This window comes from Dermochelys coriacea, chromosome 4 (genome assembly GCF_009764565.3).
Source record: "Dermochelys coriacea isolate rDerCor1 chromosome 4, rDerCor1.pri.v4, whole genome shotgun sequence".
Classification (NCBI taxonomy): Eukaryota; Metazoa; Chordata; order Testudines; family Dermochelyidae; genus Dermochelys; species Dermochelys coriacea.
The window spans coordinates 44531316-44559112 of NC_050071.1; the positions used below are offsets into that span (position 1 = coordinate 44531316).

At 40.4% G+C, this 27797-nt stretch overlaps 1 long non-coding RNA gene across 1 annotated transcript; it reads left to right on the plus strand.

Annotated features, from left to right (window-relative positions):
- The first annotated feature begins 320 nt into the window (after window positions 1–320).
- LOC122459824 lies at window positions 321–26981 on the plus strand. Its single transcript, XR_006280770.1, has 3 exons — window positions 321–402; window positions 4826–4917; window positions 26804–26981. It is a non-coding gene; the product is annotated as an uncharacterized LOC122459824 (long non-coding RNA).
- Window positions 26982–27797: the final 816 nt, after the last annotated feature.

Here is a 27797-nt window from a genome sequence, read left to right on the forward strand (position 1 = left end):
GGCTGCAGGAGAAAGGAATCCTTCTCTAGGAAGCTAGACATATGAGTGAGCCTGAGAAGGAACTATAGAGCTGGTAAGGCCTTCAGGGAGAGCTTTCTCCAACCACCATCCTCTTTGAAAACTCACAGGTTGGGCAGGACCCAGCACCTTTGGATTCTTTTGGTTGTTTTGGGCTATAGGGGCCATGCCCCAAACTGAAAGGGCCTATAGGTAGGAAGTAGCCCAGGGAAGCAATTTAGATTTGCTGCAGGGCATACCCTGCCATTGTTGCTTCCCACAGGGCCCTGGGCTGGGACCTGATGGAGAGGAAGGGCCTGGGTCTTAAGACCCAGATGTGGGTGGAAAGCTGAAGATCCTTCGCTTAAGGTCAGGAACAGACACCTCTACTGCCCTGACATAGAGGTAAGGGGCTAGAAGTTGGGTGCTCTAACCATTAGGATGCCTGGCCCTCTGAGCTCTCTCTCATAGACCCAAAATGAATTTTTAAAAAACGTTTCACTCTAAAATTAAAAACAAAATAGGTTTGCATCAACCTGAAATAATTTTTTTATTATTTTTTCTTGTTTGGCTGAATAATTGAAAAATCAGTTATTCACACAGCTCTAGTGTCTAACTCTCTTAAGGGGCCCTTTGAAAATCCCATCCGATAGCTATTACTGTCAGGCAGACCTAATTATCAAAGTCGATCTATCTGCCATTCTTAGGTATTTATAGGACCCTCATTGATATAGTATCTGAGTGCCTCACAATCTTTAATATGTTTGTCCTCACATCACCCCTGTAAGGTCGGGATAAGAGCACTTCCCTTTTTACAGATGGAGAGCTAAGGCATAAAGAGACTAAATGGAAGCAGTGCTGGGTTTACAATGGCACCAGTGGTGCCATGGAGCTGGGCCCATGCTCAAAAGGGGCCCCAGCCTGCTCCTCTTGCACTGCACCTGAAGACCCTGCCAGCTCCTCCCTGACCATTGGTTGCTCCTCTCCGCCCCATGACCCCATCCACCAGATCCTGCCCCCTGGCCATACCCCAGTGCACCTCCAGCTCTGGGCAATCTCTGCTTCCCACCACCTGTGGGGCCCCACCTTTCTCCCCGGAGCTGAGCTGCTTGGGACAAGTGTAGAAGCCTGCCCAGTCGGGCGGGACGGATAGTGGGGGCAGGCTTGGCAAGTGGGTCCTGACCTAGCTGATTGCACCACTCCCAAAGGACTGGAGTGATTCCCTGCACTGGGATCAGCCCTGGCTGCGCTGCCAGCTCAGCCCATCAGACACAGTCGCCTCCCAGCAGGGCCGGTAAGTACGACCAGGAGGCAGGGCGTGGGAGAATGAGTCTCTGAAGGGTTTGGGCAGGGGATGCTGGGCTGTGAGGGGGCAGGTAAGATGTGTGTATTGGGGCACTAGGAAGTGGTAGTTCTGTGTGGGGTGCTGGGTGGCTGTGGACAGGGGGACACTGGGCAGGGGTGGTGTTGTGCAGGGTGCTGTGCATTTGTGGGGGAGTCTAAAGAGGTGCGAGCCATAGGGAGTCGGGGGGGTGTTGAAGAGGTGCCAACATTCCGATTTCCGCAGGGGTGCTTGACTCTCACTCTGCTCCAGGCCCCGCCTCCACTCCACTCCTTCCTCTAAGGCCTCACCCATGCTCTGCCTCTTTCTGACTATGCTTCTCCCCTTCATGACCCTGCTCCCTCCCCTCCCCCCAGCACCTTCTGCCCACCGCTGAACAGCTGATCAGCGGGCAGGAGGGAGGCGCTGGGGAGGAGTTGATTGGTGGGGCCACTGGTGAGTGCTCAGCACCCACAATTTTTTTTTCTGTGGGTGCTCTAGGGGGCGGCTGTGTGGCATGGTATGGGCCCCCCCGAGGAGAAGAGGCACACTGGCAACGCAGGGCTGGGTGGGCCCAGTGTGCCTCTGGCAACTGCTGGTTTCATGGAGTGGGGCTGTCCCTGCCATGCCATGCCTCATTGCCTCTGGCCAGCCCCTTGGTCCGGGGAACAATCTCCCTGTGCCATGCTCCATTGCGCCCATGGGGGTCCACAAAAGGATAGTCTGGCCCTGAAGGTAAGAGCAGGGAATTGAACCTGCATCTCCTGAGTGCTAAGCTAGTACCAAAGCACACAAATTTGCCTTTTGTGAGTTCTGAGTTTTTATGTTGTGACATCATTTAGTTTTATTATTTGAATCAAAAAGGGGCCTGTGAAAAACAAAGTACTTTTAACCATCTAGCTCATATTTTTAAATGACCAGGTATTCAACAACCAATGTTGCTTATGATTTTCCAGTTTATGGCAAAACTGGAACAAAATAATTTCACAAGTCTATAAAACACTGAGAAACTGGTAGATAGGTTATATTTGTATCAAAAGAGCCTGTTATTACTGTGTCTGTTTAACATCTGAGGTAAATGTGTGGGTTAAGGTCACTTTACTTATACCAGTGTTTTGCCACTAATTCTTTAATATTAGCCCAAAATCAGATGCTCCCTAATGCAGCATACAACTGCTGAGGAGCAAATACATCTCTTTAACAGCACCCTGTAATGGTGATATGTAATTTTTGTTACTCAATAAATATACTTTTGGAGAGATGGAACTGGAGATGTGAGATGACCTTCACTTCTTGAAAGGAAGGCCTTAATTGTCACCCCTTTAATATACACAAAAGGGAACTCAAAAGGATGAAATCCAATATAAATAAATGACAACATTTTGGTAAGGTGGTCAAATTTCAGATCTGGGTTTATTTTCTATACCCAGTTGCCAGAAATAAATGACGAAATTTAAAGATTTTTAGCTCAGTGGAAATCTAGAAATTGATTATCAGTAAGTATGTTACCTGTTATGAGCATCTGTATTATATTAGATTTTGGGGAGGATACATTGTGTTCAAATTCTGCAACCTCCATGATGTCCTTTAGTGCTGAAAACTTCTAAACGTGGGATATGAATATCTGATAACCTAGAACTGGAATAGATTATGGTGAATTAAATCCACACTGTGGCTAGAGATACTGTACTTTTATATTCAGCTTCTGGAAGTGCTAAGTGCTGTTAACTCCCTCTCCTGTTCCCATTGACATCCGTAGAAGATTTGCTGTTGACTTCAATGGGAGGGGAACTGGACCCTAGATGTCCTTAACTCCCACTTAAGAAAATCCAGCCTGCTAAATGTAGAAACCTCACCCACCTACAGACACATGTAATGTACAAATCAGTGGAACTTTAATGGCATGACAATCTGTACAAGTGTTGCCAAAGTGTAAAAAAGACAAACCCCGCAAGTATGTGGGAGGTTAATAAAAGGCAGTCATAATAGGGCCTCATGCTGATTGGGGTTTGATCTGTCTTCATTTGTCAGTAGTCACACATTTCTCACGCACATATAAATCCTTACCTGCATATATCATATTAGACTACTAAAATGGAGAAAATTTTAAAAAATCTAATTTATTGTACATTATTTAGGCTATGCTTACTCTGTGCATAAGCAAGGGCACACACTCTATGGTAAAGTTCCGTTTGCTCTGTAGTAAATATCACTGTCTGAGTCTCATGTCTGACAACAATGGTGCTAGGTTTCTATTTTCAAAACTTTGCTGAAGTATGTATAGAAAACAAAAAAAGTTTCCACTGTGATTTTAAATGTATATTAGGTTTATATTTTGTTTTGTTTTGTTTTTAAATCCCCCTTTTAAAAATGTCCATCCCTGTATTTGGGTCCTAAAATATTTCGCAATATTTTTAAGCCATCTGGGACACCATTTCTGTGTAAAGTGAATATTAAATGGTTGAAAGCCCTCAGGATGTTGTACCTACTTAGAGATAATTACAGTCTCCTCCCTCAGCATCTTAAGTTAACCTGAGCTATGTTTTCTAATAATAACAAAAAATTTACAACCCTTCCCTTCTCCCAACTGGATATAGAGAGTTACAGTGTTTGTACATCTGTGACTTGTCATGTTTCTGTTGTCATGTTTCTGTTGACGAATGAGCAAATGAAATGCATTTCAATTTACTATACATGGCAATAGTCCAGAAACCTAATGGTTTAAATAAAGGGGGAGAAAAAGGACTTGTAGAAACATAGTAGGATGACATGTGGACTAGTTTAAGAGATAGGAGAGATCAAGAAGTGGTAAAAGAGGATAAGGGTGGCCTTGAAGGGAGAAGAAGAATGTAAAAGTATTCAAAACATTTGCATTTCTTGTGCAATCCCCGTGTTTCTTCATCCTGCTCACAAACCTGTACAGTCTGTGTAGTCCTGTAGACCTGTTTAAATTGAACCTGCATGCATATAACTTAATTCAGAGAACAGGTTGTAAAGTTAGATGGAGGTTATCATTCTTCTGACACAAACATACTATGGGAAAATAAAACTCTAAGGGTTTAATTTATCCTGAGTGGTTGTGGTCTGCCATATGCTTCACAATCTATTAACAGCTGTGAGGCCTTTTGTATGAGAAGCATGAGCAATGCATTGACTTATGCATTATTATTAACTTGTAAAATGTAATCTACATTACTTATGATTAAAATATTAGGGATGATAAATTGTGCAATCTTTTATATTTTCATGTACAACATATGGCATAAAATTGTCCATATATTGTCAGGCTTTTCAAGTAGAAAGTAGGAGTTTTTGCTTAACTGAAAAGACCTAGCTTATATCAATACATCTAAAATACAAAGAAAGGACTTCATCCTGCTGGGATGAAGATGAAGGCTGAGAGAGAGAAGCATTCGGGATGGAATTTTCATAAGCATTTCAGTGAATTAGGCACCTAACTCCCATTGACTGTCAGGATGAAGTATTATGCTTCTCTTTTTCTCCTAGTGTTTTTCCAAATGTAAAGCCCTTATCCTTCTAACAAAACCATGTGACCGCTCCCTACATCTATGTGTGGTTCCACTGAAGCAAAAGTTTGGGTAAGTAGTGTAAATCATATAGGATGATATTGAATAATGAAGGGTTGTGGTATGTAGAAGTTGAGGACTGGTCAGTCAAACAATTTCTTTGTCCTAGTGTGTGAGCAGGTATTTAGTGTTTGAGGAAATGCAATATTATTGTTTGCTTGGTTATGCAAGCATCTTATGAGAGTAACTCTGGCAGATAGCTGAAAGTTTAATCTCTGCCTTAATCTCTCTATCTACAGTTAATTGTTGGGGCAGAATACCTTCCTGGGACCCAGGAAATGGTGTATGAGCTAAGATTTCTGGAATGTTTATGCTGTTTATGACTGCCTCTGTTCCATGACTTGTGAATATGTATAAATAGAGCAAGTCACACAGAATACACTTAGTATATGCTCCATGTCACTGATTTCTCCTTCACTGGGAAGTTGACCTAAAGCTGAGGAATTCTGCTGCCATGTGTCAGAGGGGTCATATAGATGTTAGAAGCAAAACACTGGTATTGGAAGAACAATATTAGGAATTCCACCATGATTTCAACAATTTCCATCCCACCATCAAACTCAGCCTGGACCAGTCCTCACAAGAGATCCACTTCCTGGACACTACGGTGCTAATAAGCGATGGTCACATAAACACCACTCTATATCGGAAACCTACTGACTGCTATTCCTACCTACATGCCTCTAGCTTTCATCCAGATCATACCACTCGATCCATTGTCTACAGCCAAGCGCTACGATATAACCGCATTTGCTCCAACCCCTCAGACAGAGACAAACACCGACAAGATCTCTATCATGCATTCCTACAACTACAATACCCACCTGCTGAAGTGAAGAAACAGACTGACAGAGCCAGAAGAGTACCCAGAAGTCACCTACTACAGGACAGGCCCAACAAAGAAAACAACAGAACGCCACTAGCCATCACCTTCAGCCCCCAACTAAAACCTCTCCAACGCATCATCAAGGATCTACAACCTATCCTGAAGGATGACCCATCACTCTCAAAGATCTTGGGAGACAGGCCAGTCCTTGCTTACAGACAGCCCCCCAATCTGAAGCAAATACTCACCAGCAACCACACACCACACAACAGAACCACTAACCCAGGAACCTATCCTTGCAACAAAGCCCGTTGCCAACTCTGTCCACATATCTATTCAGGGGATACCATCAGAGGGCCTAGTCACATCAGCCACACTAGCAGAGGCTCATTCACCTGCGCATCTACCAATGTGATATATGCCATCATGTGCCAGCAATGCCCCTCTGCCGTGTACATTGGCCAAACTGGACAGTCTCTACGTAAAAGAATGAATGGACACAAATCAGACGTCAAGAATTATAACATTCAAAAACCAGTTGGAGAACACTTCAATCTCTCTGATCACTCGATCATAGACCTAAGAGTGGCTATACTTCAACAAAAAAGCTTCAAAAACAGACTCCAACGAGAGACTGCTGAATTGGAATTAATTTGCAAACTGGATACAATTAACTTAGGCTTGAATAGAGACTGGGAATGGATGAGTCATTACACAAAGTAAAACTATTTCCCCATGGTATTTCTCCCTCCTACCCCACCCCTCACTGTTCCTCTGATATTCTTGTTAACTGCTGGAATTAGCCTACCTTGCTTGTCACCATGAAAGGTTTTCCTCCTTTCCGCCCCCTGCTGCTGGTGATGGCTTATCTTAAGTGATCACTCTCCTTACAGTGTGTATGATAAACCCATTGTTTCATGTTCTCTGTGTGTGTGTATATAAATCTCTCCTCTGTTTTTTCCACCAAATGCATCCGATGAAGTGAGCTGTAGCTCACGAAAGCTTATGCTCTAATAAATTTGTTAGTCTCTAAGGTGCCACAAGTACTCCTTTTCTTTTTGCGAATACAGACTAACACGGCTGCTACTCTGAAACCTAATATTATAGGTGGCACAGTCATTAATTCCTAGAGTTAACTTTCCATTATAAGATCCTGTTTTCAATTGCATATACCTTTGGCAGACTTGAACTGTTTGGGCTGAAATTTTCCATGCTGGGTGAATTAAAAAAAATCAGCAAGAGCAGTTCGGTTTGGAAAAAATATGTTTTTGCTGTGTCTTGAGACACTGAGGTCTGGTTTACAGAAGTGCTGAGCATTCACAATTGTAACTGAAGTCAATGGAAGCTGTGCTTTAAGTTAGTTAGTTAGAATAATAGTTAGTATTCCGAAAAATCAGGCTAGGCCTCCCATATTGGACACCCAAAATGAGTGGATACTTTAGACCTAAATCTCTCTGTGCTCAGTACTGTTGGAGGGCTTTCCCTTCACTCTCTGCCCTGGTTCTTGTCACTTAGACAGAAAGCTGAAGACCAGAAGTCCGACGTGCAGACAATGCAATGTTTATTGGGGTTAGTTTCCAAGCGAGCATATTCCGAAGCCCTTCACACTAGTCAGGCTTATCTCTCTATGCTGATAGAGTTTGTCCCCAGTGTTCTCTTCCCAGCTCTGACACTGCAGAGTATTTACCCCATGTCCCCCTTCCCAGCTCTGACACCGCAGAGCCTTGCCTGTGTCCCTGTTCCCCATTCCCTATTCCCTGTTCCTGTTCCTGATCCCGGCCCCCCCAGCAATGATTCCAATTTCCCTTCCACTTCCTGTTTGACCCCAGTTTATATAGTAATATTCTCAGCTATACCTTAACCAATCATTTTTACTGAAATTTAACTAACCAATCCTAATATATTGTAACATAATTCTCTAACCAATTATATCCCACTACCCTAATTAACTTGCACCTAGCAAAATTAATTATACAGCAGACAGAAACAATTAAAGAACCAGACAGATTAACAATAGAAAGTGGGGGCTATGAAGATAAAACAATACAGAAATGAGGGTTTCACAACCATTGATAAGTGATTTCTTGCCAGACAGGATGCTATCAGATTAAGTTTTCTTCTTTTCTTTAAGATCTGTTTCTTTATCTGGTGGTGATGGGCACTATCAGGACAGGATTGTCTTCCTAACAGTCCAATACTACCTTATTTCACTGTGACTGGTTTGGGATGTGAAGATGTGACCGTATACTTCCCAGCTTATGGCTGCTCCTGCTGCTTAGCCAAAGGTCTTAGCCTAAGAACATGGCCTCAGACTATCGTAGTGAGAGAAGGCCAATAAACAGGAGGACTGTGATTTTGATTCTTTGTTTTATACCTCTATAACTAGCTAAGTGATAAAAATACACCTACGTTCTTAAAGTATAGGCCTTTACAGGCAGGTCTGAATATCCATATTCTAACAAGTTCCCCATCTGTAATATGGGGTTCTGAAGACAAATTAATTAATGTTTCCGAAGGACTCAGATACTATAGCTATGAGTGGCATAGAAAAGTCCATGGCGGAGTAAATAATTCTGCCTTCCAACCAGGGTTTGTATAATGAGTAAGGGTGGAACAATGAGGATAAAATGAAATATTGAATAGCTATTCATTAATTGAGCACTGTCCCCACTGTGCACTGAGTCAGGAAATGATCCTGTGGAAAAAAATTGTATGAGATCATTTAATTTAAAATAATGTATCTTAATGCATATGAACAAGGGGAGCGAATAAAAGTTGCACAGGTGAACTTAATTCTTGCATTTACCAACTTCTGAGTGTTTGACTTTGCAACCTTAATGTTTTTAATGTATTTTTTTGGTCATATACACATGTGCGCAAACACATATTTGTGTGTGTGCATATGTGTATATAATTTGCTGTGTATATATATAATGTATCTATAACATGCTGATTTTTATATTATATCTAAATTATAAAACCAGCATGTACTGGAGAATGACTGCCCTGCACCTTTAAGCAGGGGGGTATTTGGCTGGATTGCCAAATGAAGGGAACAGTGCTTTATGGCTGGAGGGTCGGGGGGGGGATGAACACTGCTGCAAAAGGTTGCTGACTCACTTCCTTAAAAGGAGGGTTTAAAAGGTGCTGCCCTGGGCTGAGAGCCTCCCTTTTACCCACCCTCCCTCCCTTTTATGTGGTATAATACCAGATTTGGTCAAGACCTTATGTGGGCATTACAGTAGCCACCCCTTTTTAGGGGGGCTGGAAAGGAATTTTTGCCTTACCACCATTTAGGGGTCGGTCCTGGGGCCCGTTTTGTTCAATATCTTCATAAATGATCTGGAGGATGGTGTGGATTGCACTCTCAGCAAATTTGCGGATGATACTAAACTGGGAGGAGTGGTAGATACGCTGGAGGGGAGGGATAGGATACAGAAGGACCTAGACAAATTGGAGGATTGGGCCAAAAGAAATCTAATGAGGTTCAATAAGGATAAATGCAGGGTCCTGCACTTAGGATGGAAGAATCCAATGCACCGCTACAGACTAGGGACCGAATGGCTCGGCAGCAGTTCTGCGGAAAAGGACCTAGGGGTGACAGTGGACGAGAAGCTGGATATGAGTCAGCAGTGTGCCCTTGTTGCCAAGAAGGCCAATGGCATTTTGGGTTGTATAAGTAGGGGCATAGCGAGCAGATCGAGGGACGTGATCGTTCCCCTCTATTCGACACTGGTGAGGCCTCATCTGGAGTACTGTGTCCAGTTTTGGGCCCCACACTACAGGAAGGATGTGGATAAATTGGAAAGAGTACAACGAAGGGCAACGAAAATGATTAGGGGTCTAGAGCACATGACTTATGAGGAGAGGCTGAGGGAGCTGGGATTGTTTAGTCTGCAGAAGAGAAGAATGAGGGGGGATTTGATAGCTGCTTTCAACTACCTGAAAGGGGGTTTCAAAGAGGATGGCTCTAGACTGTTCTCAATGGTAGCAGATGACAGAACGAGGAGTAATGGTCTCAAGTTGCAATGGGGGAGGTTTAGATTGGATATTAGGAAAAACTTTTTCACTAAGAGGGTGGTGAAACACTGGAATGCGTTACCTAGGGAGGTGGTAGAATCTCCTTCCTTAGAGGTTTTTAAGGTCAGGCTTGACAAAGCCCTAGCTGGGATGATTTAACTGGGACTTGGTCCTGCTTTGAGCAGGGGGTTGGACTAGATGACCTTCTGGGGTCCCTTCCAACCCTGATATTCTATGATTCTATGATTCTATGATTCATATGGACTTGGGTGCGGTTGGGGTTTTTTTGCCTTCCCTCCAGTGGGTTCAGGAAGGGCTCTGTTCATGCATGGCATGAGGGGCAGTAGGCTATATGTTGCAATTCATTATTGAAGTGTAGGATGGATGTCCAGGTACTCCATAGGAAAGATATACAGTGACCAGATAAATGGCTTGGAAAGGGAATTAAAAAGAGGTGTTCATTAAAGGAATTAATGGGGGGTGGTTGGGGACTCCTATGATTGGTACAGGAGGGAGCCAACCCCCCATTCTTATAGCTCACCTTAGCCCTCCTATGAGGGAGGTGGATGATAAGTACCTGGCAATGGATTTGCTGGAGGGACCTAGATGGAAAAGAGGGGGAGCTGGTGGGAACCCCCCTAGGTATGGAAAGGTCTTGGCAATAAATTTGCTGGAGGGACTTGGATGAAAAAAAGTGGTGGTGGAGGGTGGAGGCTGGTAAAAGCCCCTGGGTAATTACAGAAAAACATGAGGTTACCTGCCCTGTACACTTTTATCTTCTGGATAGTCCCAGACATCCAATAATAAAGTTGCGGACTGATTAAACCCATGTCAAATGGCTCCTGTCCTTCTTTCAGTATAGCCAGACAATGTTCTAGTAATGCCTTCACGTCAGAACCTAAAAGCTGAAGTGCAGTCCTGGCTTCCTTGAAGTCAATGGAAGTTTTGCCATTAACTTCAATGAGGTGAGGTTTTCACCTTTGGTGTTCTTAAGCGTCAAAATACAACCAAGGGAAGTGAAAGCAAACACTAGTAAAGCATCAGTAATAAACCTGTCACACAAATTTCTTGTGGTTTTACAAGCATGTAGTTAGTGCATTAAGTTGTTGTTACCTAATTATGTGACTTTTATTGTGTCATCAAACGGAAAACTGATACCAAACAGTATAAGCAAATTAATGGAGAATCTGGAGCTACAATGTTAATAAGAGTAAAATTCAAATCACTGGATAGCTTCAATATGGGAGTAGAGAAAGCTACCAAGCTGTCTATTGTTTTTGAGAGGGAAAAAAGACACCCCTTTTGATAGAAAACTGAAGGCTGAATCATAGTTACTAGTAAGTTAATGGTAATAAAGTACTGCAAGTAAACTTTTATTTGACAAATTCCCTTCCAAACACCTATTTAGGGCTGAAATGTGACTTGTAGGCACAGCCCTTATATCAAATGCTTCGCCCCAAGGAGCATACCAAGAGGCATTCTTTTTCAGGCAGCACATGTGCTACTACATCCCTTTGTGCAGCTCCCATCTTGCTTGTGGTGGGATCAGAGACATGGCCCCACTTCCTCTCTTCCTTCTTGCCTCCCCATTTGGGTACCATGCACTCTTGGGAGACATAAGGACATAGTAGGACCTGTGCACCCCAGATTGCAGGGAATATAATTCTTCCTGGCCCTTACATGGACCATGCAAAGGGGAGGAGGAAGCAGCCCTACCTTCCATCATACACCTGCATAGTGCCTAAGCATGATCTGACCCTAAAGTATTAAGGGCTTGTTCCTGATCCTATTGAAGTCAGTAACTTGCACTGATTTCAATGGGAGAAGGACTGGGCCCAGGACTGGGATCTGTTATTTGTGAATACAAAGAAGCTCCACACCTCCTCCCTAAAGGACTTCTCACTTAATGTAAGAATTTTGCATGACACAACCAAGTATATTCAAAACCAGAGTAGCCTTTGGTAGAGTAGGGGAACCTTAATTAGCATACTAGATTGGGGTGTCCATGACATGAGGAGCCTTGAAGTAAGGGAGTTATACAACAGAGTAAATGTGAGTGAATCCTTGGTTTTCACACAGTAGCTCTGACTCTGAAAAAGCTTTTACACATGAGTTTTCCTGTGTTAACATATCCTAGAAATTAATTCTGTGATTTTAGGTGACAGACTGTATGTCACAGCTTATTGTAGAAGGTGAGTCTGTTTATACCAAATGGGTGTCATAGGAGATTGTTAGCAGATCGTTTATCAATGTGCTGAGCTTTATGCAGCAGCAGATTAACCTTTTATTTATAGATCATTACAACAAATCATGAAAAAGGCTTTTAATCTCATAACAGCTGAGGAATTAGAAATATTTTTTTCCACTGAAAATGAAAGATTCTCTTTGGTGTAGTTTCATGGGGCTGGAGAGTGGTGTTGACTGAATGGTCACCATAGAACAGCAATTTAAAACTGTATTTTGAACGCATTCCTGAGACTTAGGAAAATATGTTTAATATTTCATCTGTTTTGAGTGATGATTTTGCAATATCATTTTATGAATGTTGCTGGTCCTAAATATTCTAGTGATAGTACTGGCCTTGTAATGGTTATTTTGCACACCTCACTTAAACAGGCCTTTGTATTCATACTCTGAGTTCCTCTGTTGGAGTTGAGCTGCTTCTTGAATGGAGAAAAATCTCAGTAGTAGGTTGTTTGTATCTGTTGGCTAAGCATGGGTGCGGGTTGGTGTATATCCTGGCAACAGAAATGGACAAGAGCTGTTTAAGAATGTCTTGAACTTAATAAAGCAAGTAGAAAGGGAAATGGTTCAATCATTCAATGTAATACTGTTTAAAGTTTGGACCAGCATACTAGATCCAGTATTGTAGGATCAGAAGAGTCAGATGTAAACTACTTCTTATTCTGCAATGACTTTTCCAGGAGACATTTACAAGAAGAAAGAAGGCATATAACCCAAATAAAAGTCTAGTATTTAAGTGTATTTAATGCTACTTTAATAACAGTCCCAACTATACTGTTATTTAATATTGTGTCCTGGTAGACACACCAAGGCTTTGGGCAAAATCATTTGTTAAACAACGGCTTCTGCATCTTTCAAACAATAGTCAGGGCTCAGACTGTATGTTAGTACTTCATTTTCCAAGGAGAATTTCCCTTTGTTTTAATAACTAAGCACCACTGCACCAGTACCTTGCTTTTTATTTGTGAAACATTTTATTATTTTTCCGCTTGGGGGGCAACTATATAATGTGTTTAAAAAAAAATTGGTAGCATAAGGACCAGCTATGTCTTGAGTTTACACCTCTTTTAGAACAGCTCTAGTCTGACAAGGAAGACAAGTGTTTTGATTATTTTTTGCTTGTTGTTGAGCTTTATAAGCCCTTTGAGGCAGGGACTGCCTTTTTTCATTTTATATATATGAAGTGCAGTTGAGCCCCAGTCTCTAAGTGGGGCCTGAATGCAATACCACATAGAAATACCAATAATAGCCATTAAAAGATTTTGGAGCAATTTCATTATAAATCCCCACTTCTATTTTAAAACCTAGAAGGATAGAAATATGTTTTTATAAAGAAGATAATGATTGATTGACTGCATTGCATTCAAACATGCTTTTATCACCATTGTCTTAGGGAGCATGCAGAGAAGTCTTAAACAATGCAAGTAACGTTGTACATAGAACACGCCTTTACCCCTTAGGCAAAAGCACGATTGAAAAACTTGGGTGTTAAAACTGTGTCCTACTGCTCAACTTGTGGGGTTCTGTCATCCCAATTAGGGAAGTGAAATCAAGATTTGTGAGCCCACTATCGAAAATGCCTTCAGCCCCCCAGACTTACAGATCTAAGGACTGGTTTCAGAGTAGCAGCCATGTTAGTCTGTATTCGCAAAAAGAAAAGGAGTACTTGTGGCACCTTAGAGACTAACAAATTTATTAGAGCATAAGCTTTCGTGAGCTACAGCTCACTTCATCGGATGCATTTGGTGGAAAAAACAGAGGAGAGATTTATATACACACACACAGAGAACATGAAACAATGGGTTTATCATACACACTGTAAGGAGAGTGATCACTTAAGATAAGCCATCACCAGCAGCAGGGGGCGGAAAGGAGGAAAACCTTTCATGGTGACAAGCAAGGTAGGCTAATTCCAGCAGTTAACAAGAATATCAGAGGAACAGAGGGGGGTGGGGTGGGGGGGGAGAAATACCATGGGGAAATAGTTTTACTTTGTGTAATGACTCATCCATTCCCAGTCTCTATTCAAGCCTAAGTTAATTGTATCCAGTTTGCAAATTAATTCCAATTCAGCAGTCTCTCGTTGGAGTCTGTTTTTGAAGCTTTTTTGTTGAAGGATAGCCACTCTTAGGTCTGTAATCGAGTGACCAGAGAGATTGAAGTGTTCTCCAACTGGTTTTTGAATGTTACAATTCTTGACGTCTGATTTGTATCCATTCATTCTTTTACGTAGAGACTGTCCAGTTTGGCCAATGTACATGGCAGAGGGGCATTGCTGGCACATGATGGCATATGTCACATTGGTAGATGCGCAGGTGAACGAGCCTCTGCTATTGTGGCTGATGTGATTAGGCCCTATGATGGTATCCCCTGAATAGATATGTGGACAGAGTTGGCAACAGGCTTTGTTGCAAGGATAGGTTCCTGGGTTAGTGGTTCTGTTGTGTGGTGTGTGGTTGCTGGTGAGTATTTGCTTCAGATTGGGGGGCTGTCTGTAAGCAAGGACTGGCCTGTCTCCCAAGATCTGTGAGAGTGATGGGTCGTCCTTCAGGATAGGTTGTAGATCCTTGATGATGCGTTGGAGAGGTTTTAGTTGGGGGCTGAAGGTGATGGCTAGTGGCGTTCTGTTGTTTTCTTTGTTGGGCCTGTCCTGTAGTAGGTGACTTCTGGGTACTCTTCTGGCTCTGTCAATCTGTTTCTTCACTTCAGCAGGTGGGTATTGTAGTTGTAGGAATGCATGATAGAGATCTTGTAGGTGTTTGTCTCTGTCTGAGGAGTTGGAGCAAATGCGGTTATATCGTAGCGCTTGGCTGTAGACATTGGATCGAGTGGTATGATCTGGATGAAAGCTAGAGGCATGTAGGTAGGAATAGCGGTCAGTAGGTTTCCGATATAGGGTGGTGTTTATGTGACCATCGCTTATTAGCACCGTAGTGTCCAGGAAGTGGATCTCTTGTGTGGACTGGTCCAGGCTGAGGTTGATGGTGGGATGGAAATTGTTGAAATCATGGTGGAATTCCTCAAGAGCTTCTTTTCCATGGGTCCAGATGATGAAGATGTCATCAATGTAGCGCAAGTACAGTAGGGGCATTAGGGGACGAGAGCTGAGGAAGCGTTGTTCTAAGTCAGCCATAAAAATGTTGGCATACTGTGGGGCCATGTGGGTACCCATCGCAGTGCCGCTGATTTGAAGGTATACATTGTCACCAAATGTGAAATAGTTATGGGTCAGGACAAAGTCACAAAGTTCAGCCACCAGGTTAGCCGTGACAGTATCGGGGATACTGTTCCTGACGGCTTGTAGTCCATCTTTGTGTGGAATGTTGGTGTAGAGGGCTTCTACATCCATAGTGGCTAGGATGGTGTTTTTAGGAAGATCACCAATGGACTGTAGTTTCCTCAGGAAGTCAGTGGTGTCTCGAAGATAGCTGGGAGTGCTGGTAACGAAGGGCCTGATGAGAGTGGCATACTGTGGGGCCATGCGGGTACCCATCGCAGAGCCGCTGATTTGAAGGTATACATTGTCACCAAATGTGAAATAGTTATGGGTGAGGACAAAGTCACAAAGTTCAGCCACCAGGTTAGCCGTGACAGTATCTAAGGACTGTTAGTGAGAGCACATAAGCTGATCTCTGGAGAGAGTAGGTTTCTTGGTAGTTGGACTCCAAAACATTCAAAAAGCTTCAATGGATGTGGGAGCAAGGAATATTAAATTTTATATACGTTTTAATAGGGGAACAGTGGACTAAATGAAGAAAGAAGTGCTTTAAATTGTTTAAAAAAAAACAAAGCAAAACTGTGCCAATCCTACTGCACATAATTACTTCTATACTTCTTTGGTCATGAACCAAAAATGTATCACCCAGCAAAACAATTTATAATTCATGTTGGCCATGGGATTTATGTTGGGGGCTACACAAAGGGCAAGTGATGGTGCACACTAGTTTGTAAATGTCATAGCACAGCAGCCTAGAAAAAGAGAAAATTAAACTATAAGAACCTACTTTCCCTAATGCTGCATGACACCATGCTCAACAAAGAGTAATTGACAGGTAGGGGGTGGAGGAGGAAAAATCTCACTGCCTGTCTGCCTCAGCGGGAGCAGATAAGTAACACTCAATGGGGCTTATGGGAAAATTAGGACATATTTAAAAATAAACACCACACAAACCATTATATTTTATAAAATACTTTGTTTGTAATAACTCTTTTGCTCTTTTATTAAAAAACACATGGTGCTTTGGAAAACGCTTTCTGTTTTACAATATTTTCTGGAGTATATGCTGCTAGAGGTGCCAGACTATGTGAAGATAATTCAATCCGTCAGGAAATCCCATTGTCTCTCAGTTTGTAAACACCAGTGATAATCGCACATTGAACTAATGTCAGTCTGTGGCAACAGATCCATAATCAGGATTATGGAAAGGGGTGGGGAGGCCTCTTTATGTGGCACTGAGGTTCTTCTTGCATAGATTGACTTCTTGACTTCTGATTTGTTGATTAAAATTGTCCTCTTTTTCAGAATGCTTTAAAAACCCTTCCTTTATAGACTTGAAGAATAACTTTAAAGTAGACTTTTAGTCTAGTTTTCCTTTACAAAAGCTTTTCCTTGTACTTACTCATATAATGTCTCTGATGCCGGATGATGTAGGGAAGCCAATTCTGAGGCCTGATATAAACACAAAGTTGCACCGATATAACTAAAGGTATGGTTTCATACCAGTTTACTTAATCAGTGCAACAGTTGGTGTGGACTCCCTTATATTGGTTTAAACCTGACACATTGGTTTAACTAAGGTGATACAACTAGTTCTAAATGATCATAGAAGAGTTAACACAGAAAAGTTGCATCCATTTAACTAAACCCATTTAAGTTCAATAAGTGCTACCTCTGTTTATAGACAAATCCTAAGAGGTTAGCCTTTTGTATAGCTGTAAATGCTAAAGGAATCCTTCTGTTGTCCATACATGCTGACAGGAGACCATGGATGTGGTTTAATTAGGCCACAACTTTATTCATTTATATTACTTGGGAGTACCCAGCAACAAATTGTACAAGGCCAGGAGACGATCAAAATTGTCTTGTTTAGGAGACTAGCTGAATAAGCTATTCTAATTCTTCTAAGCATGGACTGTAATGAATCTGGGCAAGAGGAACAAGAATGTTGTTCACAAATTATTCCATTTATCTAGATAAATCACTGAAAAATATATGCTAAGTAACATGCTATTTGTAGGGGGTTGGACTAGATAAACCACTAGCGCACATCCTCTCGCTCTCATCCTCTCTCACTCTCTCTATGCTGCACCATAAAGAACAAGTTAAAGCTCACACTCTATAAAAAACAAGTGGATAATATTTGTTTTGGACAGCAGGCAGGGTGAAACAAAAATGAGGTTGTTGTAAAGGTGTTTTTCTGTGTTGAAACCGTATGCTTGGGAAGAGATTTCAGAGTTCTCTCTCCACTGTTGCCATTGTATTGTACAGTGTACTTGCCAAGAAACCCCAGGGGGCGGAGATCACCCCCCACTATATAAATTTGTACAATTACAATTTCATCTTCCCCATGAAGTCTCAAACTGTTAGTTGACATCTTTACACGTTACCAACTTTCAAAGAATCAAACAAAAACTGTTGAAAAACCAAATATTATACTGATGAATGTGTTAGAGAAATCCCATTAGTTTTAGCTAGAAAAAGAGGAAACACCACCATTCTCAAGGCTACAGAAAAAGGCTAGAAAACAGAATGTGCTGTTCTAGAGAAAAAGGAGCCAGAGCTCTTTTCTTTGCACCAAAGGCTCTTCGTTGTACATTAGGATCCACAGTTTTTTCTTTTTTAATATGGCTATTCTTTCCTGACTAATTTTCTCTCAGACTCCTATAGCTGATGTAGCTGTCCCTTGTCCTGTACCTCACTGTATTTTGCCTTTCCTTTCCTTCCACCAGTACATCCTTCCTTCTTGCTGAATTGCCAGATCCAGCATTGGACCTGATAGTGCATTAGTTAGATTGTGACAACATAGGAAAAACTGTCAGGGTGGTTAAGCACTGGAATATATTGCCTAGGGAGGTTGTGGAATCTCCATCATTGGAGATTTTTAAGAGCAGGTTAGACAAACACCTGCTAAGAATGGTATAGATAATACTTAGTGCTGCCATGAGTGCAGGAGACTGAACTAGATGACCTCTGAAGGTCCCTTCCAGTCCCATGATTCTATGACTATAGCCCTTTAAAATCATGGCCAAAATTTTCATGTTAGTATTTCACATGGGTAAATTCTGTTCCTTTTTCTGTTTTGTTCTTTTTCTTTTTTTAAATTCAATATGATTGATTTAGGGGATAATTCCCAATATACTGTACCCTGATACTGATTTGTATGGTATACAAATGTTATTGCACGTCAGCATCATAAATCTATTAAGAAGTTTAAAAAAAACCCAAACAGTCCAATGTTTGCAGTTTCCTACAAAAAGTATGAAATGGGACCAGTGCACATTGCAAATTAATTGTCAACAAACATGCCATTTTAAAAATTAAAAATTCTTTTGAATAGCCTTAAAAATATGGGGAAGGGGTAGAGGAAATGTAACTCTTTTAATAATTAAAAAAAAGACCAAGAAATATAGGGCCAGACTCTAAGGGTAAGAGCAGATACCCTTGCTCATGTTGCATAGTGCTTTACTGAAGTATCCCCATTCACTTCAGTAGGACCATTCATGGTATAAGATATAAGATAAGGCCACAGGAGTAAGGTATTACAGTCTGGCGCAAAATAAGATATATACTCAATATGAGTATGGGTGGCAAATTGGACTGCACATAATTAATGACCAGATTCTGCTAATCTTGTTTATACTGAGTAGTTCTTTACTTTGGAATTAATTCCATTGAAATCAGTAAGATGATCCATAGAGTAAGATACTATTGAGCATGAATACAGATCACAGAATCCAGCCCTATAAAAAGTACGTGATCCAAGGCAAAGAGTTTATGTACCAAACTTAACCCCTCAAATGTCAGCTTTTATGACCAAGGTAGAGAAAATAGAAACCCTGAACTAAATGCAATGAATGGCGCCGCTATAATTATTCCTAGCTGCCCTTGTTGGATTAAAACCATAAAATGTGAAATGGTAAAATTCACTTATTAAAAAACACAGTTAGAGATTTTAAGAGCTCTATTAAATGTAATTAGGGAAAATATTGTCCTGGTGTCTTTAAGTTAACTCAAAACCTAGCCTGTTGCTCTGACTTGAATAACAGTTTTGTTATAAGCTTTTTTTTAATGACCTTCAAAAATTTATGTTCTCCATAATCTACCTTTTCAAAAATGTGCAGTACTTAAAGGTAAATAAATTGTCTGTGGAAAATTATTATTTTATAACTCTTATCCAAAGTTTTCTTAATGCCAACGCTAATTGGGCTATCAGAGGCTTATATAATCTATCATTTGACACAGTCCTGCACTGTAAAGTCAATAAGCTATAGAAAAGCTTTGATCGACTACAAATACTTCTCATCTGTAGCTTTTAGATGATCATAGATGAGCATATAAAATAGAAAATTTCTATCCATTTCTATATTCTGTAAATTAACCAAGGGCATAGTAAAGCCCCAAAACCCATAACAGTGAAAGTGGGTCATTTAGGGAGTAATCAAGTGAGTTAAGTGCTAAAGGCTTTCCTTACCTAACCCCATAAAGTATCTCTACACTGCAAGTAAAAATGTGTAGCGCAGGTCATCATATCCACTCTAGCTTTAATCTAGCCAACACAGGTAACAACAGCATGGGCTTCAGCATGAGCTGGCCACCAGAGTACATTCTTAGGATCGCCTAAACTGCTCTTAGTGTAAGTGGAGAGATTGAGGACATTATATAACTCACTGATGAACTCTCCAAATCGTGGAAATCTTCAATTTCATACTTCTGAATATAACATTACAGAGACAGCCAAACAGAATTGTTCTACGTCATGATATAATATTTGTTTGTTACTGATAAGTGAAGAGCAAATTCCACTCGGTGTAGTGATATATATTGAGCAAATGTTTTGTAGTTTAAAGGGGGAAAAAAACTGACTGATGAAATGGAAAACTAAGACATTTCAGGTGTCTTGAGTGAAGTTCCTGGCACCCTGGAACAGTATATGAAGATGTGATTCTGTTCCAGCTGAACCAGGTGATGGTCATTTTAACTAGGAAATGAAATCATTTTACACAGGCAATTGAAATATTAGAAAAAAATATTGCGCTACTCTGGCTTTTTTTGTCCACATTCAGATTTGTGGCCAGTCAGTGAAGGATCCACATTTCATTAACTATTCCTTTTACCACCTGATACCTTTTGTCATATTTGATAGTGTGTATTTAAGCAGTCAGACCAAAAAAACCCCTCTCCCTACTAAGATATTTTGGGGGTTACCCAGGCCGATAAGGGATTCTGTTACCATCTGCCTTAAACTTTGGATGCCTAAATACTGTTCTGCTATGGCTCAGGCTAAGTCTACACTCGCACTTATGTTAGCAAAAATTTTGTCACTCGGGTGTGAAAAAAACATACCCCTGAGCGACATAACTTTTTCTGGCATAAGAGCTGGTGAGAACAGCAATATCTCGGCAGGAGACTTTGAGCTGGTTTTACTATGTTGACACGAGAACTCATTCCCATCAGCATATTGCAGCTACATAAGCGATCTTACAGTGGCACAGCTGTATCGGTACAGCTGTGTCACTGTAAACTTGGTAGTGTACACGTGGCCACAGAGCTCTGACACCAATAATCTGCCTACAAGCATCAAAGTCTCAAGCATGAGACTCAAGCATGGCTTCCAGCCATGCAGTTACTCCTTATACACTGACCCCCAATAGCCCTTCTGGTCCTGAGTCTCCCCAAATCCACCTCCGAGTTCTTAACTACCAGACATTCAGACTTTTCTCCTATGGTTTGTCACCCGCCGAAAAGTGACTACTGAGCCCAGTTATCAGTTCACTTCGGTGCACATATGCCATACTGTTTGAACAACAGAGCTCTGCTTGCAGTAAAAATAAATAGAAGTCTTAAGTTTAACACTGTAATTCAACTATCAATGATATATTATATGAGGAGGAGATGAGGAGCCAGATCCTCAGCTGGTGTAAATTGGCATAACTCCAATGAAGCAAAGAGCTCTGGTTCTAGGATTAATGGCCCTACATGATCTCGTTATTGCAACTCTTTAAATATTATATATAGGTTTAACATCAACAAGTTTATCTTGCTTTTCAAGAATATAATACATTAAACATTTGTTTTTTCTTCAGAGTAATTGCAATTGCTTGCCCTTAGAAGACATTCTTATGCTTTAGTGATAGTTGCTGAATTAAAAGCAAAAGTAACCAAAATTTGGACATGTGTTTCTAGTCTTAGTTTTTAATGCTAATCTTTTATAGAAAATTCTAAGCCAAAACTTTTTAAGACCTAAAACATCTCCCATTTTTACACTGAAAACTTTATATCATTCTTATTAAACAATATTTATTGTATCAGATCCCATCCCACACATGGAAATCATTTTAATAAAAAGGTTGTGTGTACCTTTTTGAGTCATGAGCTACTAACGTATTCCATTTAAACAATGCATGACAGAAGTTACAGATTCTCGTGTACCCTATTGATCTATATTAAGACTATATCCACATTGAAACATTGTTCCTGTTCACTGGCATTGCAGAAATAGCTGTCATTTATAAATTTTAACATCCATGAAGATGATTATTTTGGATTTTTATTAAAGATACTACAGTTAAAGATTACCTTATAAGACTATACATTCAGGGAGCCATAAACTAGCATTAAAATCATTATTCCTGCTGTAACTTGATATACATTAAATGGTCTCAACCCTATAAGTATTTTTAAGTCTTTTTTTTGTATATGCAAGCAAAAGAAATACAAAAGGCATTTTTTTATGGGATTCTACTAGAATTATATTCCCAGGGCATAAAGTGACCAGGGAGCTGTACTGGCACAGTAGGGAGCCATCCTGCATTATCAGGGAGATGGATTGGATGATTTACTAGGTTTTCCTAACTCCAGCTTCTTTCTTTATCATCTTCCTTTTCATTCCTTCTTGAATGGAAAGGTTTCTTGTCAGATGGCAGATTAAGGAATTCCTTAAATTTACCCCAAAGATTAAAAACTCTTCTATCTTGTGTTTAGTATCAAATCCACAACAGACAATTCTGGTCAACTGGGTTTTTCAAAAAATGCTAGGCTCTGCCCTGCTTTGGCAAACTATTAGGGATGGTTAGAAAACAAAAATAATGATGTTTGTTTTCATTCCAGTGATGGGGGAGGGAGATTTACCCCAGATTAGCTAAGTTTTTAAGTACAAAATGTGGTCTGATTAACAGTAAATAGTATTCACAGCCAGGAGGCTGCTCTAACTGGAGGTGGGGACTGGCTAGGTGTCATCCTGGCCCCAAATGCAGGTGAGCGTAAAGACTGCTACAGTCACAGTTCCCTTCCACAAGTCTTGTACCGAGCACAGATAAACAGGATGTGATGTTCTAGCCTTATCTGCTGGAAAATCCTTTCTGGATACTTTCAGACCATTGATAGTGGGAGTGTACTTCCTCTACAACTCATCTGTAGTAAGCTTCTATGGAAGCTCTCAGGAGCTTTGGGATCATGGAAGGTGGTTCATACTGATCTCCGCATTACTCTCCTCTGAAAAGCACATGGATATCAAGGAAAATATTCCACTTGGAGAAGATATTGCTTAAAACAATTCCAAACTCCTCCAGGGGCCACTGCTGAACAGCTGTTGGTGACTGACAGTGAAGATACTGTGCTGCTGGGATCAAATGAGTGAAAGCAGACCCATTCAGAGGTGCAGCTCTTCAGGCAGATAACACCAGTCACCATCCATTTGGGGTGATTGGAAGCCTCATTTTCTTCAAATTGCTATCTCTTGATGGGACAGGAAACCCTGAAGTCCTTTCTTAAGGTTTCATACTAGAGTGCTGGTGATAATCTAGCTCATTTAAATCAATAACCTAATTTCCATGACTTCAATGGCTACACGATTAAGTACCTAAGTAACCTATTATGTATTATATACTCAGAGTTGGATGAATATACAGCAGTTCATTGTATGGCCAGATGAAAGGGTCAAAAATATAAACATTAATCCACCTGGATATTTGTTGGTATGTATGGTAGATACGGTACCAATGAAATCTAAATTTTAATTTGTTTATTTTCAAGATTTAGACAGTTTAAGATCTAATAAACTGCTTTAGGGTTAAGTGAAAACTCTGTCAATAATCTTTTGCCTTTTTATGCAATTCCAAAATATATTAATTTCAGATTAGAAATTAGCTGACAGTGTTAGTGTTCAGCAATTTGTGACTTCTTCATTACTCTTCCTCTCGGGACAAAATTCATCTTTATTTGACTCAGTGCAATTCTCGATAATTGGATTGCTTCAAGGGTTTTACTTTGTATTAGAGATTTAAATGGAAATTAAATAATTTTATGAAGACTAAGGCTATGATTAAATATATAACTGTTAAAATTCATTGAACTAAATTTTAATATGTCACTGCCATTTCATTATTGTTTCATATATTTTCCTGAGGCAATAATTCAGATAAACCTAATTATAAAAACTATATTAGGAAAAAATATATAATTTCAAAGAGTTAGTTCATGATAGATGATACATTAATATTTTTCAAGGCACTCACTGTTTTTCTTCACACCTTTTTTTCTTACATTTATTGCCTTTTGAAGTTTCATAAAATACACAACTCACCTCCAGCTTCAAAAGAATTATTTTTGGCTGGTTTCAAGTTTTCATATATACATTCTCCTTTTCTGTAAAGAAAAAGAGATTCTTTGTGAAAGGCACATTTTACTCTTACATTCTCCCCACCTCCTGCTTTTACACATATTATGAGAACTATTATGAATATCTAATTACCTTTGGAATATAGAAATTGATGATGATGATAATAACATCAGCAATAAGAGAAATATTTGCCACTGAGCGTGCTTTGCATTTTCAAAGTATTGTACATAAGCTAAGGGCTGGATTTATACCTTACGCGGCCCCAGGCACAGCATCTTCAGCACCCACCCGCGTACAGATGACTTTTGTGTTTTCTGTAGAAAATGAAATTTTTAACCCACTTTTAGGTGCCTCTAGGCAAGTGCCTACTGTGTCTAATTAGAAATCCGGCCATGCATATACTGATCCCAATTCAGACCTAATGTAACTTCACTGATTTTATCAGGGATAAAAATGACATGTTAGATAATAAAGCCTCACAAATAGAAGTGGGTGGCTTTTTGGCTTAAAGTTTTTTTGGTGAAAAATGCAGATTTGGCAACACTGAAATGTTTCATGAACTTATTAGAGAGATCAGGGGGGTGAGAAGCAACTTGGACCAGCTTCTATTGGTGAGAGAGACAAGCTTTAGCGCTTCCACAGAGCTCTTCTTCAGGTCTGGCAGACTTACTCAGAGTGTCCCTGCTAAATACAAGGTGGAACAAATTGTTAAGCATAAGTGGTTACAAATTTCAAAGGACCATTAGAGGTGAAATGGCTTATGCTCCAATATGTCTGTTAGCCTATAAAGTGCCACAGGACTCTTTGCCGCTTTTACAGATCCAGGCTAACACGGCTACCCTTCTGATATATTAAATTATGTCACCTATTGCTATATTTAGCTGCAAATCCAAAATTAATTAGAATAATTCCACAATATTCTGCTATGTGCTGCTTAGCAGTGATGCTAGACTAATTCAGAAGCTCTTTTTAAAGAATTGTAGCCTGTATAACAAAATCAACAAAAGAAAAGCAGACCATTAGATGTAGGATTTGAAGAGTTGAAACACAGTTAGAGAGAATTAGAATCATGGGTTCCACTTACACACATGTTTCACTTTAAGGATGCCAGTAGTTCCACAGAAGTCTATGAGACTCCTCACCTTACTACATGTGCTTAAATGTTTGCAGTATTAAGACTATAGTCAGTAGCCAGAGATCGGGCTAACCATCAGACAGAGACTTTCTTCAGTAAGTGTACCAGAACAGGCCTTCTTGTATGTATTGACATATGTGCAACAAAATGTGGCCAGATAAGATGGAATTCAGTGATGAAATTAATTGTTCGAAAACCTGCCAACTGAAAGCTGTGGACATTAGCTGAAAACCTTTATCTTGGATTCTCTTAGAACAGATGGGAACAACATCTTGTTCCTCCTTTAGGTAAGTATTGGCTTTCAATGGGTTATTTTTCAAAGATGCTTAAGAGAGTTAGGCACCCAGCTAAATCAATGGGAATTGGGCAATTTAGTCGGCTCTAAAAATCCCAACCTAAGGGTATTTTGTGGTCCTAATTCACCACCATATTACTCTCATTTTATGCCATTAATGTTATTGATTGCTGTATGTGTAATACATATATATATATATATTAATACATGACTTTATATATAAAATGTGAGTGACTGGAGACTTGTATATATTAATAGCCAAGCGGCACCCCACTTTTTTTAAGCAAAGTAACGTAGGAAAATATTGGTCAGTTTAACTGAAACAATTTAAAAGTCAAGTCCAAATGAACGACTGCCCACTTCTTCATGTGGAAAAAAAGCCTTTGTTAAAGTACAGATGAATTACTTCACTTAAACCCTCACACAAATTGATGTTGGCTGTGCATTTGTTCATTTGATCCAGATGTTACACTATTAACTGTTTGTCATTTTTTTTACTAATAACCCACGATTCAAGGTTTTCACTTAGCAACATGGCAGGCAAAGATGTTTTTCATCATTGCTTATTTTTATTTTTTTACTTTATTTTATTGTATTGTTTTGTTTCCTCTTTAGGCCTCACTGGCAAAAGTCATGAAGCTGCTGTTTGTTATGCAGCTTCCCAAGCAGAAATGTCACATGGAGAGTCATAATTACAACTGCTAGATTGGGGTCCTTCTTGGGTACTAAAAATAAAAATGAACAAATCTGCCCATTCTAAATGGATCAAATAGATCACTTTGTTAGCACTTACTGGATAACAAAGTAGGAAGATATATCTGAAGAAAGAAATGTATATTTATTTTCTCTCTTGCTCTCATACACCTATGGAGAGCAGTGGCCCAGTGCAGGGCTGGTGGAGCTGGGGAAGCTGTGGGGGCTAGTGCCCCCGCAATAGAAATGTTGTGTGCTGATCTGTATTTCCATGCCAAGCGTTGTTCTCCTATGCACCCTGGGAACTAATGTTCCCTGTAAACTGCCTGCACATACTGGCAGGTAGAGATGAATGGAACCTAGGGGGCTGGAGCTGCAGCACCCAGCATCAGTCCATGGAGCAAGTAGGCACCGGCATGGTCAGGCTGGTTTTGGGAGCATCTACCTCTGGTGACCAGTGAGAGAGATGTAAATTGCCAGACCCCTCTCCCTATTCCCAGCCTTGAGCCAACAACCTCCACACCCCCAGCTGAATCTCTTGCTCCATATGCAGAGCACCTATCTTTCTCCCCCTCCCATCCTTCTGCCACCCATGCGCTTTGTCTGCCTCTAACCCAGGGTCTCCAACTGCTGGTGGCCAGCCAGGTTATGTAGTAGTAACATCAACTGCTACCCTGTCTCCCTTTCTTTTCTGCATCCCATGCTGCACAAGATAGGGGGAGCATTCTCAAAACTTTGCTGCTTCTCCAGACTCAGTGACATCACCTTTTTTCCCATTCCATGTATACCTCAAACAGTGGCAACTATGCTCTCTGAGCCATCCAATTATCAGAGACATTTGTTATCAGCTCTTCCAGCAGGGCAAGCTCCCATCCTCTAAAATCTCCAGAGCTCCAGGGACACGAGTTATCACTGCTGTCTTCTTCACACAGCCTATATCAGCCACTTCAAGCAATCTGCAGTCCTATCACAGAGACCCTAGTGACAGAAGTAGGAGTTAAGTCCAATAGGCACCTTGCAACATTGGGCCCTATATTGGTCTCTGGACCTGAAATGCAGTCCCTTGCTTTGTCTGTGGTAAACTATAAGACAGTTAGGGCAACGACTGGCCCTAGTCTACAGTTTGCTATATAAAATATCTGTATACTTATGGCATTGTATATATGTATATAGTAATAATATATGCACATTATATGGTTATAAATGTATTTATTTCCTATGTTCATGATAAAAATCCTGTTAATTAGGTTGTTTAGAAGATACTGGGTGGAGCTATTACTATTTTGTAACAGACAACAGTGTCATTTACATCAATTTATACTATTCTGTTTTATGCCACCCATCTTTGGCCTGTATACAACTTCTTTCCAAATCTAAACTAATAAGTTTTGATTAAACCTGCTGTTACCATGGAAAAATTTCTTGGGGCCTTTTGTTATTCCTGCACAACCTTGATAGTGTTTATTTTTCCTCCATTTTTGTTAAGTTTTTAACTACTGACTTTTTTTACTTTCCTTCCAGCTTATTATTTTTGGAACTTTGGCCCTCCTTTACCCCAGCCAGCTTGGCACCATTAATTAATAGAGTTCTTAATACACTCCTTGTGTATATATGGAAGATATTGACTGTGACAACTCCTTTTTTTCCCTGTGTCAAGCCTCCTAGCCACCCCATTGCACACATTTTATCTGAAGAATATAGCACTATTAAAGTGAACTTCACGAAGCCATAGCACACAGATGATGCAAGAGTTTCTATTTTCAGTGGATGAAGGCCATTGCATTTTGACACACCATACTTTACATTGTTAAAAACAATATTTACCGGTAAGATCTGGTGGAT